The sequence below is a fragment of the Saccostrea cucullata genome, unplaced genomic scaffold (assembly GCF_032062105.1).
Source record: "Saccostrea cucullata isolate Sc308-1 unplaced genomic scaffold, CSIRO_AGI_Scuc_v1 ctg165, whole genome shotgun sequence".
NCBI lineage: Eukaryota > Metazoa > Mollusca > Bivalvia > Ostreida > Ostreidae > Saccostrea > Saccostrea cuccullata.
In genome coordinates this window covers 383066-395000 of record NW_026932023.1, presented here as the reverse complement: position 1 = coordinate 395000, position 11935 = coordinate 383066, and positions in this window count along the sequence as shown.

The following is an 11935-nucleotide window of genomic DNA, read 5'->3' as shown; positions in this document are numbered from 1 at the left end:
ATAATTATGCATCAAATGTAATGAATAAAACTATGGGAGAACTTAAGTCCATTTGAGGAAGATATAAACAATAGCATAAAGAAATTTTTTTAAAAAATCAACTATTAAAAAGCAAGTATATACAAATATATACAGGCATGTAGTATCATTTGTGACAGCCAGAAAAAATATTTTACACTTAATTGATAAAATGTTCACCCTAATCCCCATTATACTCCCTGTCTATTTTTTTGATTGGAATTATGTTAGGTATCAAGTAGATTTCATTTTTTAGAACAATGTCTACACATTCACCTAACACATATTAATATATGAAGATGTATTGAAAGAGTTATAAAGAATTGATTTTTAAAAATATATTTTGACCAACATCACAAAATTTATATCACTGGCTCAAACTGGCAGATGATGAAATAAACAATTAAATGTTCTACTTTTCTATTTGTTACCATTATGTGTCCAGTGGCAAGGAGCCTGTTAGGATAGAATAAACCAGAAGTCTCTGTCGAGACTGAAGCTCTACTGGTTTGTACTTATAGCAAAGGAAGAGAAAAGTACTTAAGCAGTTGGGAATTGAAACTTTACAACAGCAATAAATAGAATAATGATCCTTGATAAAGTCTCTTTATGTTCTTAGTGTAGTCTACGTGTGTGCCAAGTTATATTGAGATCAGACCAAAACTGTAGGAGGAGTAGCATTTTGAAACAATTTTACAGGAATTTCTATTTTAAGTAACCACGACAACACCACATCGAAATCAAAAACCGATACACAGAATTATGTATCTTAGTGTAGTCTACTTGTGTGCCAAGTTATATTGAAATCAGATCAAAACTGTATGAGGAGTAGCATTTTGAAACAATTTTACAGAAAGTTTTATTTTAAGTAACCACGGCAACACCGTTCATCGAAATCAAAAACCGATACTCAGAATTATGTATCTTAGTGTAGTCTACTTGTGTGCCAAGTTATATTGAAATCAGACCAAAACTGTAGGAGGAGTAGCATTTTGAAACAATTTTACAGAAATTTCTATTTTTAGTAACCACGGCAACACCGTTCATCGAAATCAAAAACCGATTCACAGAATTATATGGAACGCCGTCACTGCCTTATAGCAGAACACAACATTGCATTGCGTCAACCTTCCACTACATTATGTCAACACTTTATGACATTTACTCACACTACTATTGCATTGTGTCAACCTTCCATTATATAAATGGTGCCTGTTTTGGAGGGTAACATTTGAAATTGACACCCCAAGGAAAACCATTGTCAACCGACGCGTCAGCGATAGGAAAACAGGCACCATTTATTTTATTATACTGAATGTCTTAATTGATTAAGGACGTCAGCAAAAAAAAAACAAAAAAAACCGTCGATCGTTTTACGTTCATGTATAGAAAGATTTCACACTCACCGGTTCACTAATCTCCTTATTGTTTGTTTGATACTCGAATTAGAATCATTTATCATATAAAGCTTCGTTATTTCTGGCTCGCAAGCATGTTTCCTACACTCGCAAGCATGTATCGTCTGTCGTTTGTTGTTTTCAAGTAAGCTATATCGGACGCAAGCTTTTATTTACGTCAAGTTAATTCCGGTTCTTTCAAACGCGCAACTGACGATTTGAGAATTCTACTGTGAACCGTACACGCATAATTTCCACGCATGTGGCATTACCGTTGTGTTACCCGTTGTCATGTGTGTTGCTAAGGCTCAGGGTAATCGAACGGATTGTTAACTGCGTCTAAACCAATCAGATTTTAGTATTTAACATGAAAGTATAATAATACATTATGTCAACACTTTATGATATTAACCCACACTACTATTGCATTATGTCAACCTTCCATTATATTATGTCAGCTCTTTATGACATTAACCCACACTACTATTGCATTGTGTCAACCTTCCTTTACATTATATCAACTCTTTATGACATTAACCCACACTACTATTGCATTATGTCAGCCTTTCATTACATTATGTCAACTCTTTATGACATTAACCCACACTACCCTTGCATCGTGTCAACTTTCCTTAACATTACGTCAACACTTTATGAGATTTACACATACTACAATTATATTTTGTCAACTTGCATTTCGTTATGTTTACTGTTTATGACATGTAATTAAACAGCAATTACATTGTGTCAACCTTTCATTACATTATGTCAAAATTCCATACCGTGATGTGGATATATTATAACGTTATGTCAACTCTTTCTTATGTGATCTAAAAATAGCTTTATATTGTGTTAAATCTTTATCATGTTGATTCCAAAAGTGCATTACCTGATGTAAAAATACATTTACATTATCTAAAAGCTGTATATCTAGTATATAATGAATGTTTTACAGATTGTTAAGAGGGGGGGTCCTGATTGATTAGTAAGTATAACACCCCCCCCCCCCCCTTTTCCCAGACATAACTTTACTAGAGAAAAAGTAATGTTCATTGAAAGTACAGCCCTACCCCCACTTTTTGTTGAAGTATAGTCCACTGAGGGCAATGTGGTATACAGTATCTGAAAAAAAAATATGGACTGATCGAAGTTTGACCCCTCACCCCTCCCCGAAATAGGATTTTCGGGCTTGGACAATTATTTTGGGCTTGTCAAGTTTTTTCGGGCAAATTAATATTTTTTTTTCTGGCTGACCTCCCCTTTCAAAAAAGATGCTTAGACATTTTTTCATCCATGCTACGTCACTGGAGTAAGTAATTTTTTAAAATCATTCCAGGGCCAGAATTCTATTACAAAAATCTACCAGTTCTTCATCTAAATCAATTGAATATGCCTTAGTAAGCATGCATGGGCACATATCAGTGGCGGATATGGGAATCTTGAACAAGGAAGGGGGACGGTATATGGTTGGCATAGGCGTCGGAACCGGGGGGGGGGGGGGGCTTAGCCCCCATCCCCACTTTTTTTCCTCAGATAGACTTAGTATAGACATTGAACATCGCTGCGTAGGTTAAGCCCCCCTACCCCCACTTTCCACAGACACGTTGTAGTTTAGGTTAAAAATAATGTGGAAAGTGGTGTTGTTCGGAAAAAAAATTGCTGGTGAAGTTCGAACCTAACCCCCCCCCCCCTCTTCTTTTTGCTTGTCTGGTTTTTTATGACGGTCTATAAAAATAAATCCTTCCCCTTCGCCCCCCCCCCCCCCCAACACTTTCAATTAGCTTCCGATGCCAATGTTTGGAGACCAAGGAGGAAAGCAGAGAAGCTCTCAGGCTTTATATAATAGTTTTATAGAAAAAATGTTTTCAACTTAATTCAGCTAAACTTAATGTGAAATTAATGCAATGTGCTACAAAGTATAACCAATAAATTTATTAATTTTATGTATATTTTGGTCACTTAAGATGGTAGGGCGGGATTTCTGCCCCCCTCCCCCTACCCAACCCACCACTGCACTTTTAAAAATAAGGAAAGTTAAAGACTGATAAAAATCTTATGACAATGTTCTTAGTCAGATCAGAAGTTTAAGACTTTTATCAAAACAAAAACAAAAAATAAAAAGAAAAGGAAAAAAATTTCTGCACGACTATTTGTTTTCAGATTAAAGTAAACGCCATTGAATTTTGACGTGACTTTAATGCACAGTCGTAGTGTTAAGGCTTTGCACGTTTCAAGTTTGTCAATCATTTGTCGCTTAAAGTTTTTATTAAAGATGCCATTCCAAATTTGCTGAGAATTTCTTCTACGACAGTTTTCTCTCCCCAATTTTAGTTCTTTTCGGAAAATACGTTATGCTCATATAAAGGCCGAGGATACACGTGTTCGCATAATGAAATAGTGAATCGACATAATGTAGAAGAGTGCGCACAGTATGACATGAGCTTTTCACATAATATCATTAAGAATTGACGTAATATAATGAAAGGTTGACACAATGTAATTGTTGTTTAATTACATGTCATAAACAGTAAACCTAACGAAATGCAAGTTGACAAAATATAATTGTAGTATGTGTAAATCTCATAAAGTGTTGACGTAATGTAAAGGAAAGTTAACACGATGCAAGGGTAGTGTGGGTTAATGTCATAAAGAGTTGACATAATGTAATGATAGGCTGACATAATGCAATAGTAGTGTGGGTTAATGTCATAAAGAGTTGATATAATGTAAAGGAAGGTTGACACAATGCAATAGTAGTGTGAGTAATGTTGTGTTCTGCTATAAGGCAGTGACGGCGTTCCATACAAAACTGTAGGAGAAGTAACATTTTAAAAGTATTTCACAGAATTTCTATTTTTAGTAACCACGGCAACACCGTTCATCGAAATCAAAAACCGATATACAGAATTATGTATCTTAGTATAGTCTACTTGTGTACCAAGTTATATTGAAATCAGACCAAAACTGTTGGAGGAATAGCATTTTGAAAAAAATTGTTTACAGACAGACGGACAGACAGACAGACAGACGGACGGACGCCGGACGCATTACTATCGCATAAGCTCATCTGGTCTCTGACCAGTAGAGCTAAAAAGAAGCAAAAATGAATGTACAAATGTCAATAACTAATTTATCCCCCCAAAAATTGTTTTTCTTTTTATTTCCTCCTCCTATGCGACTTTTTCATTCTGATGTTCGTAAGTAAATCTATAAATAAAAAAAATAATTCTACTGGCCTTCTGCTGAAGAAAGGTACCTTTATCAAAATGGATAATTTCAAGGCCCCTGGGTCAGGGGTACCGGGGGGGGGGTTACTTTGTCTAAAAATAAATTCATGCTTTAAAATCTGCTCTTTGATAAGCAATGGTGCCTCTTTTAAAATTGTGAATTTCATGGTTTTTGGATTAAAACAAAAACCAAATTCAGTTGCTGGAAAGTTGTGTTGCATGATACTCAGGTGACCTATAAGGCCCGTAGGCCTCTTGTTTAACATGCATTTGTTTTTGTCACCTGCAGAGCAGAGCGGCACTTAGCTGCAATAATGTAGCCCCTCTCCGATTTTTTTAATCCGATGTTTTCTGGAGAGGGCTACAATTCCATCGCATCTCCGTACTGGTGCAAATATATTTTTTGAAATAAATTATTTTTACATTCAACTTACTTCTTATAAGACAGAAATTTTATTCACTGTCAGCAACATAGCCTGTTAAGCTCGAAAACCATGTAAAATAAATCTGCGTCTTGCAAGTCGCAATATTCAGCAGCCATGACGGTTCACGCGTGACGTACTGAGACTTTCGCTTGAAATTTAGAACAACTAAATAAAGCAAATGTCAATGTTTGTAAACGACTGTGCTGAAATTTATCACAAAAAACATCGATAAATAAAACCATTTCAAGAGTTAGTTTTACGCAAACAGCGATATGTATGCTTAAAATAAGGTAATTCCAAAGAAATCCGCTCCCTATAGATCCTTAATCTCATTCGCTGTGCCAAAATAAAATCTGTCAAGGTCAGTAAACATGGCGGATAAATTTAAGTTGTGAGGCTGACATACACGAAAAATACTGATATATGGATTGTTCTGTATATTTTTGGATCGATTCATGTCTGGGATAACTACATTTTTGAAGTCCAGGTAAGACATATAAATAAAATAGCCGTTTACTGACAATTTGAGCCGAAATCCGTGCGGGAGCGAATCGCTCCCGCTTTGCACAATTACGGAGATCCTAAGGAGTTGTAGCCCTCTCCCAAAAATAAAATAAAATAAAATAAAATCGGAGAGGACTACATTATTGCAGCTAAGCGGCACTTAGAGATCACTTTACTCGGCGTCTGTCTGTCAGTCTATTTCTCCTTATATCTCGAGATCTGTAAAAGATATGCTTTTGCATCAATATCTATACTGACCTGCATCAACTTTTTGTATTTTCCCCGGGTTGCCTACAATCTTACCTGAACTTTTGAAACCACCCCTGTGGTATCATACACTATGTGTATACCGCCTGTGTAATGAAGCGTTTCCTTATGAAGTTGGCAAAACTTGGACAGAGGAAAAGTGGGCGTTAATGAATAAAATGATTGAACGCAAGAAATCTGAATCTGGTAATTAAAAAATCAACAACAGTGTCAGATCTCCTTGTACAGTCTACTCTTAATCCTAAACTTTTGTGGGAAGTATTTTGACATCCTTCACTCAAGTGCCGAAAGTTTACGGGATGCTAAGGAAACGCAACCCTTGAGAAGTTCAAAGCAGAGAGAGTTCAAACCCAAATGCTGCAAGAAAGAGGAAAAGAGAAGAGTTAGCTGGCACTTCATAGCAGAAAGTATAGCAATCAGTCACTGCAAAGAAAGAGAAGTTTTCCTCTGACAAATTTAAAAATGCAAAGACTGGCCTAATCAGGTAGGCTGTCGGATCCTTTTTTACCACAGGGAGTAGATGAAAATTACATCCGACGATTAGGTTTGAAAAATACGATTAGGTAAAAATTAATTGCGTAAAATTGTCCACGAGCATTTTAAAATCGCTAAAATTACTTCTCGGACTTATAAGCTTATATTCTTAAAACACCCTCCAGAGACAGGAGTAAAAATCACAAATGTACACAATGTTACAAAAAATCAATGTATTTTAGATATAGAAAGTTTATTAGAAAAACATACCATAGAGTCTGTCCCCAGGCACAGGCATCGTCTCAAGCCACGGTCCGGAGTCCGCATGTAGCTCTCTCCTACCCGTGGCTGCTTGATCATAAAAAGCGTCGTAATCTTGAATATTTACGCCTCTCTATTGTGACGTCATCTTCAGTCAGTGGCAAGTTTTGTTTCCATCGCAACGATTGACATCAATAGTATACAAGAAATATTTCGTATACTGCGATTGGATATTGAAAGGTCGCGGTAAAGTTCATCATCCGACCATGCTTTACTCGCATTGGTCAATATTTTAATGAGCTACGAAGAATTCTCTCCTCGTTCAACCACGGCCAGAATGGGAGAGGGTCGTACATTTTGGCCGTGGTTTGCGACGATGAGGCACAGGAAGATCAAGGGTTTTACAGCACCTTTTCAGTAGTTCCAAAACGAAACAGAGAGTATCGTCTAATTCTCAGTTTAAAACCGTTAAATGTTAAACTTCAGAATCAGCATTTCAGGAGGGTTTTCTTAAGTCTTTGAATATAAGGAGATACGTTTACATATATAGACCTAAAGATTGCATATCTACATGTTTCGATTTATCCGAAGACAAAAAATACCTCATATTTTGCATAGAGAACAACCATGATCAATTCAGGTCAATGCCGTTCGGTCTAGCAACAGCTCTAAGAGTGTTCAGAAAACTAATGGAAGCTGTAGGAGCGCATCTGAAAAGTCAACAGATTTTCATTTATATGTACTTGGACGATTGGCTGCTGAAAAAATGCAGATCAAATGACATTAATGCACCAACTAAAGAGAACGTTGTTGCTGCTAATGAATTTGGGTCTGGTGATAAATCAATCAAATCAATAGTACAACCAACTCAACAGATTACTTACCTGGGAGCTCTATTTCACCTACACTGTGGTAGGGTCTACCAAAGTTTGGACCGTTTCCACAGCCTTTATGGAGTAATTTCAACCATTGTTACAGCTACCTTTATCCCAGCAATACCTTTTGCAGAGCCCTTGGGCTAATGGCAGACTGCGTAGACTTGGTTCCTTTTACCAGACTACAGATGCGCCCAATTCAATTCTGCCTATAGTCCCAGTGGCGCCCACATATGGACAACCTGGATCAAATGATTCAAATCAACGACCTCATCATTCCACGTCTACTTGGCGGACAGAGCAAGGGAACGCCCTTGCGGGGACATCTGTCATGAGTTTCAGGGTAGACCTACCATTGTGGACAGATGCCCCATCTTACGGTTGGGGAGCCCACATAGAAGATCAGAAAGTGTCAGACAAATGATCAGTAGAGGAACAACTATCACACATAAATCTTTCGGAACTCGGTGCAATGGATCATCACTTCAAAAAAAATGTCAAACACTAACAGATCCTATTGAGGATAAACAACTCAAAAGTGATGTCTTACATCAATCGCTAGGGAGGAACAAAATATCCAGTCCTGTGTATGATGACATGGAGGATTCTGTATTGGTGTCGCCTTCGGGGTGTACAACTTCGTGCAGCGTACATTCCTGGGAAAAAGAATGTGATAGCCGACCAGTTGTCCAGAGGACGACAAATTCCGAAAAATGACAGAATGGAGCCTCTATCAGGAAGTGGTTAAACATATTTTTTCACATATTGTCCACTCCAAATATAGATCTGTTTGCGACAAGGGAAAATCGGAAACTAACAGTCTTTTGTTCTCCCTTCCCGGATCCTCTAGCGTGGGGAAGCGATGCTCTAACTGTAGATTGGATAGGAATGTTTGCATATGCATTCCCATCACCAATACTAGATCCAAAAGTACTCAAAAAGTAAAACAGAAGTCTTGTGTTTTCCCTCTCATGGCCCCATATTTAGCAAGACAGTTGTGGTTTCCAGACGTGCTAAATCTACTAGTGGACTTTCCAAGGGAACCAACCACAATTAGAAACTTGTTACCGCAAAAGAGGGAACAGTTCATTCATCCATGTCCAGAAAGTCTTTATTTGGCCGTTTGGAAAATTTCAAAAGATAAAGTCTTGCGAATCAATTAGCATCTATTCACAAGGTTGGAGTAACAGTTCCGTCAGTTACAATACTGATATATCGAAATTAATTAAAGGAATCTATAATTCTGAACCAAATATACGACCATTACTTCCAAGTTTGGATCTACCATCAGTTCTATGGAAATTGTGTGATTACCCTTTTGAACTGATGAATTTCCAATATATAAAATTTCTTACTGGAAAAAAGCTTTGTCTACTTCTAGAGTGAGTGAAATTCATGCTCTAACTATCGGAGAGGCACATTTGCTTTTTAGAAAGGAACGGAATTTGGCTTTTACCAAACATACAGTTTTTGGTCAAAACTCAAAGATTAGGAAACCCATGGAAACCTATGTTCATTCCAGAGTTTAACACTTTTGCAACAGTCAAAAAAGTCTTGTTTTATGTCCTTTCAGAGCATTAAGAATATATATGGAAAGAACAAAGTCTTCTCGAGGTGATGAAAAGTGTTTGTTTTCAACTTACAAATCAAGTTTACAAAAACCAGCATCCAAACATTTATATCAAGACGGATTGTATCTCATAAATTTGTTTATGAACAGAACAGTGAAACCTTATGTAGCTTACACGCGCATGACATGAAACGACTGGGAACCTCATGGGCCCTTTTTAATGGAGTAAGTAGAAGAAATTTTACAGACTGGACACCAGAAACCACTTTACCGCATTCTACATGAGGGACGTTCCTCAAGATGATGCTTGGTTTGCCAAGTCTTTAGACCTTGATACTTCAAGATGGGCAAAGGCAAACAGAACAAGAGTACATCTGTCATGGTGAAAGCAATCTTTATTTTTTACTATTATGCAGATAGTAAATGTCATTATCCCTCCCTAATTCTGCTAAATATTCTGCAAAATGTTGATGTAGGAAAGTATAGATATTGATGTAAACTGCAGGTTTTTAAGGGTAAGACCTCTGTTTAACAATATATCTATACATACCTGCACTAAGCTCTTGTAAGTTATTTCTTTGGGTCCTAGTTCTCTAGGTCCCCACAAAAACTGAAGCGGAAATGCTTGCGCTTTATGGGTAAACACATAGTGTATAATACCTGAGGGGTGGTCTCAAAAGTTCATGCAAGATCGTAGGCGACCCGGGGAAAATGCAAAAAGTTGATGCAGGTATGTACATGTATAGATATATCGTTAACAGAGGTTTACCCTTAAAAACCTCCAATTTGATATTTTGCACAAATATAGCTTGCTACTATGTCTTTTGTATTTCTCCTTTGACCTCTGACTAGGACAGCATGGCGTTGCAGATAATACAAAACATCTCAATCCAATTTTAAATGTACATTGTATTTGCTATTAAATACAGTCATTTGGCATTTGCAATTAAAGAATAGAAATAAAAGACATATTTAAGAGAGCAAGAACCCTAAAATTATCATCCATTGATAAAAAGTACGACATTTCTGGGGAATGCGTATTGTATTGAGGTGTTCCATACGATAAATAGAAACATACGATCAACAAATTTGGATTGTGACAAACTGATCTTTAGTTTTGGGATACAAACGAGTACATGTTATTACAATATCAATCGAAGAAACGTGTATTACGTAGGTATTCTACACTACTTTCACATTTTCTTCCGTAACGAATCTTTGCAAGACATTATAAACCGTAAAAATTCCTTTCTAACTGCATGCTCTATATAAAACCATAACGCTAGAGTTCTGCAGCTATACAACTAGCAACCTTCCATTAGCAGATGGAGGCGTTATCAAAATTGAAAAAAAAATTGATGAGACGTTTAAAACAAAGAAGTCTAAACAATAAAATATGTTCAGGGGATGCTCACTCCTCTATGGCACCTGATCCCACCTCTGATGTTTTGGAGGTCTGTATTTGCTCTGCTCCTATTTTGTATTGTTTTATGGACTTTGATATTGAATACTGTTCGTTATCTCCATATCCTTCGTTTAAGTCTTTTTATCAATTTTAACCTTATGTTAGAAAACGATGGAATTAGTTTTTAACTAGCATGTTTCAAGGAACTGTTTTAGCTAATCCAGCTATTGGAATACCGATCCCGATGCATTTTCATAGGACTTTAAAATTTTCAGTTTTTCTGATTACTGTATGTCATACAGTTAAAAAGTACATTTTTATAAGCTCATTAACGTTTATAAATGCTAAATATTTAATCTCTGTCTCTCAAAATTCAAAAGACATGAGGTGAATTTTAACTGCTGCAGTATATTTGCAAAAGTCAAGTGGACTGTAACGCTGGTATATTTCAAAATGTTTTATGACAAACAGAGCACATGCTAAGTAGCCTAAGTTTACATCTTTAAATGTCAAAAAGAAGTACTGTTATAGATCGGCACTGTCAACTGTTTTTTTTTCAAAATTAGACAAAAGGTCAAGTGTAAGCATAACTAGGTCGGTAAATTTGGAAAATACAAAAATCAGACTGCCAAGCTCTATAAGTGCAAAATAATCAAATATATACCTCTTACAGTTCTCGAGATGTAAGGTGTGACAGACGAACGGACAGACGCCAGACAGAGTGATCCCTAAGTGCCGACCTGCTCTGCAGGCGACATAAAAACAAATGACTCTTTCCGAATTTTTTTCTTTCGAAACATAAGTATTTCAATGATTGACATTGTACAACATTGTAATGTTTGCTTCCTTTCTGAATTGGGTGAAACATTAGACAAGGTTAAATGTGGATAGGTGGGCAAAATTGACAACTCAAACTATCCTTTACAGGACGACCATTTGATTCTGATTGGGAAAGAGGGCAGATTTTGGAAATAATCTGTCCTCGAAGATGTTGTTAATTATTTAATTATCAATAATCTTTCCTTAACTGTACAAGAAAATAAGTAATCCGTCCATGACCAGTACTTTTTTACATCCCACCCCATGGCAAACTCCCGAAATTAGAGTTATTGACTGAAGTTTTTTCATTTTTGTCATACTTGTTTCAGTACAGATTGCAAATGAATAATCTATTCTTCACTGAATCAGGCTCGGGCAAATTTACCAGACCCCCTCCCTTTGAATCAAATGTTCGTCCTAATTAACTCTGTTACGGAATAAAATATTATTTGGTCCTCTTGTACGATATTTATATCTATAATATAATATTTGATTTTGTATGTCCCCTGAGTCACTAAGTTGACTGCTCGGTTAGCCCTCATGATACAATGTATAGAATAGGAATGAGGAAGGATCCGTCCTCAAGCATCCGCGTCAGTATAAGTAAACAATGTCTTCAATGCTTGAACAATCGTTTAGATACCGAATAATTGTTTTATCGATTGCACACAGCTAGCTTAATACCAGTCACGT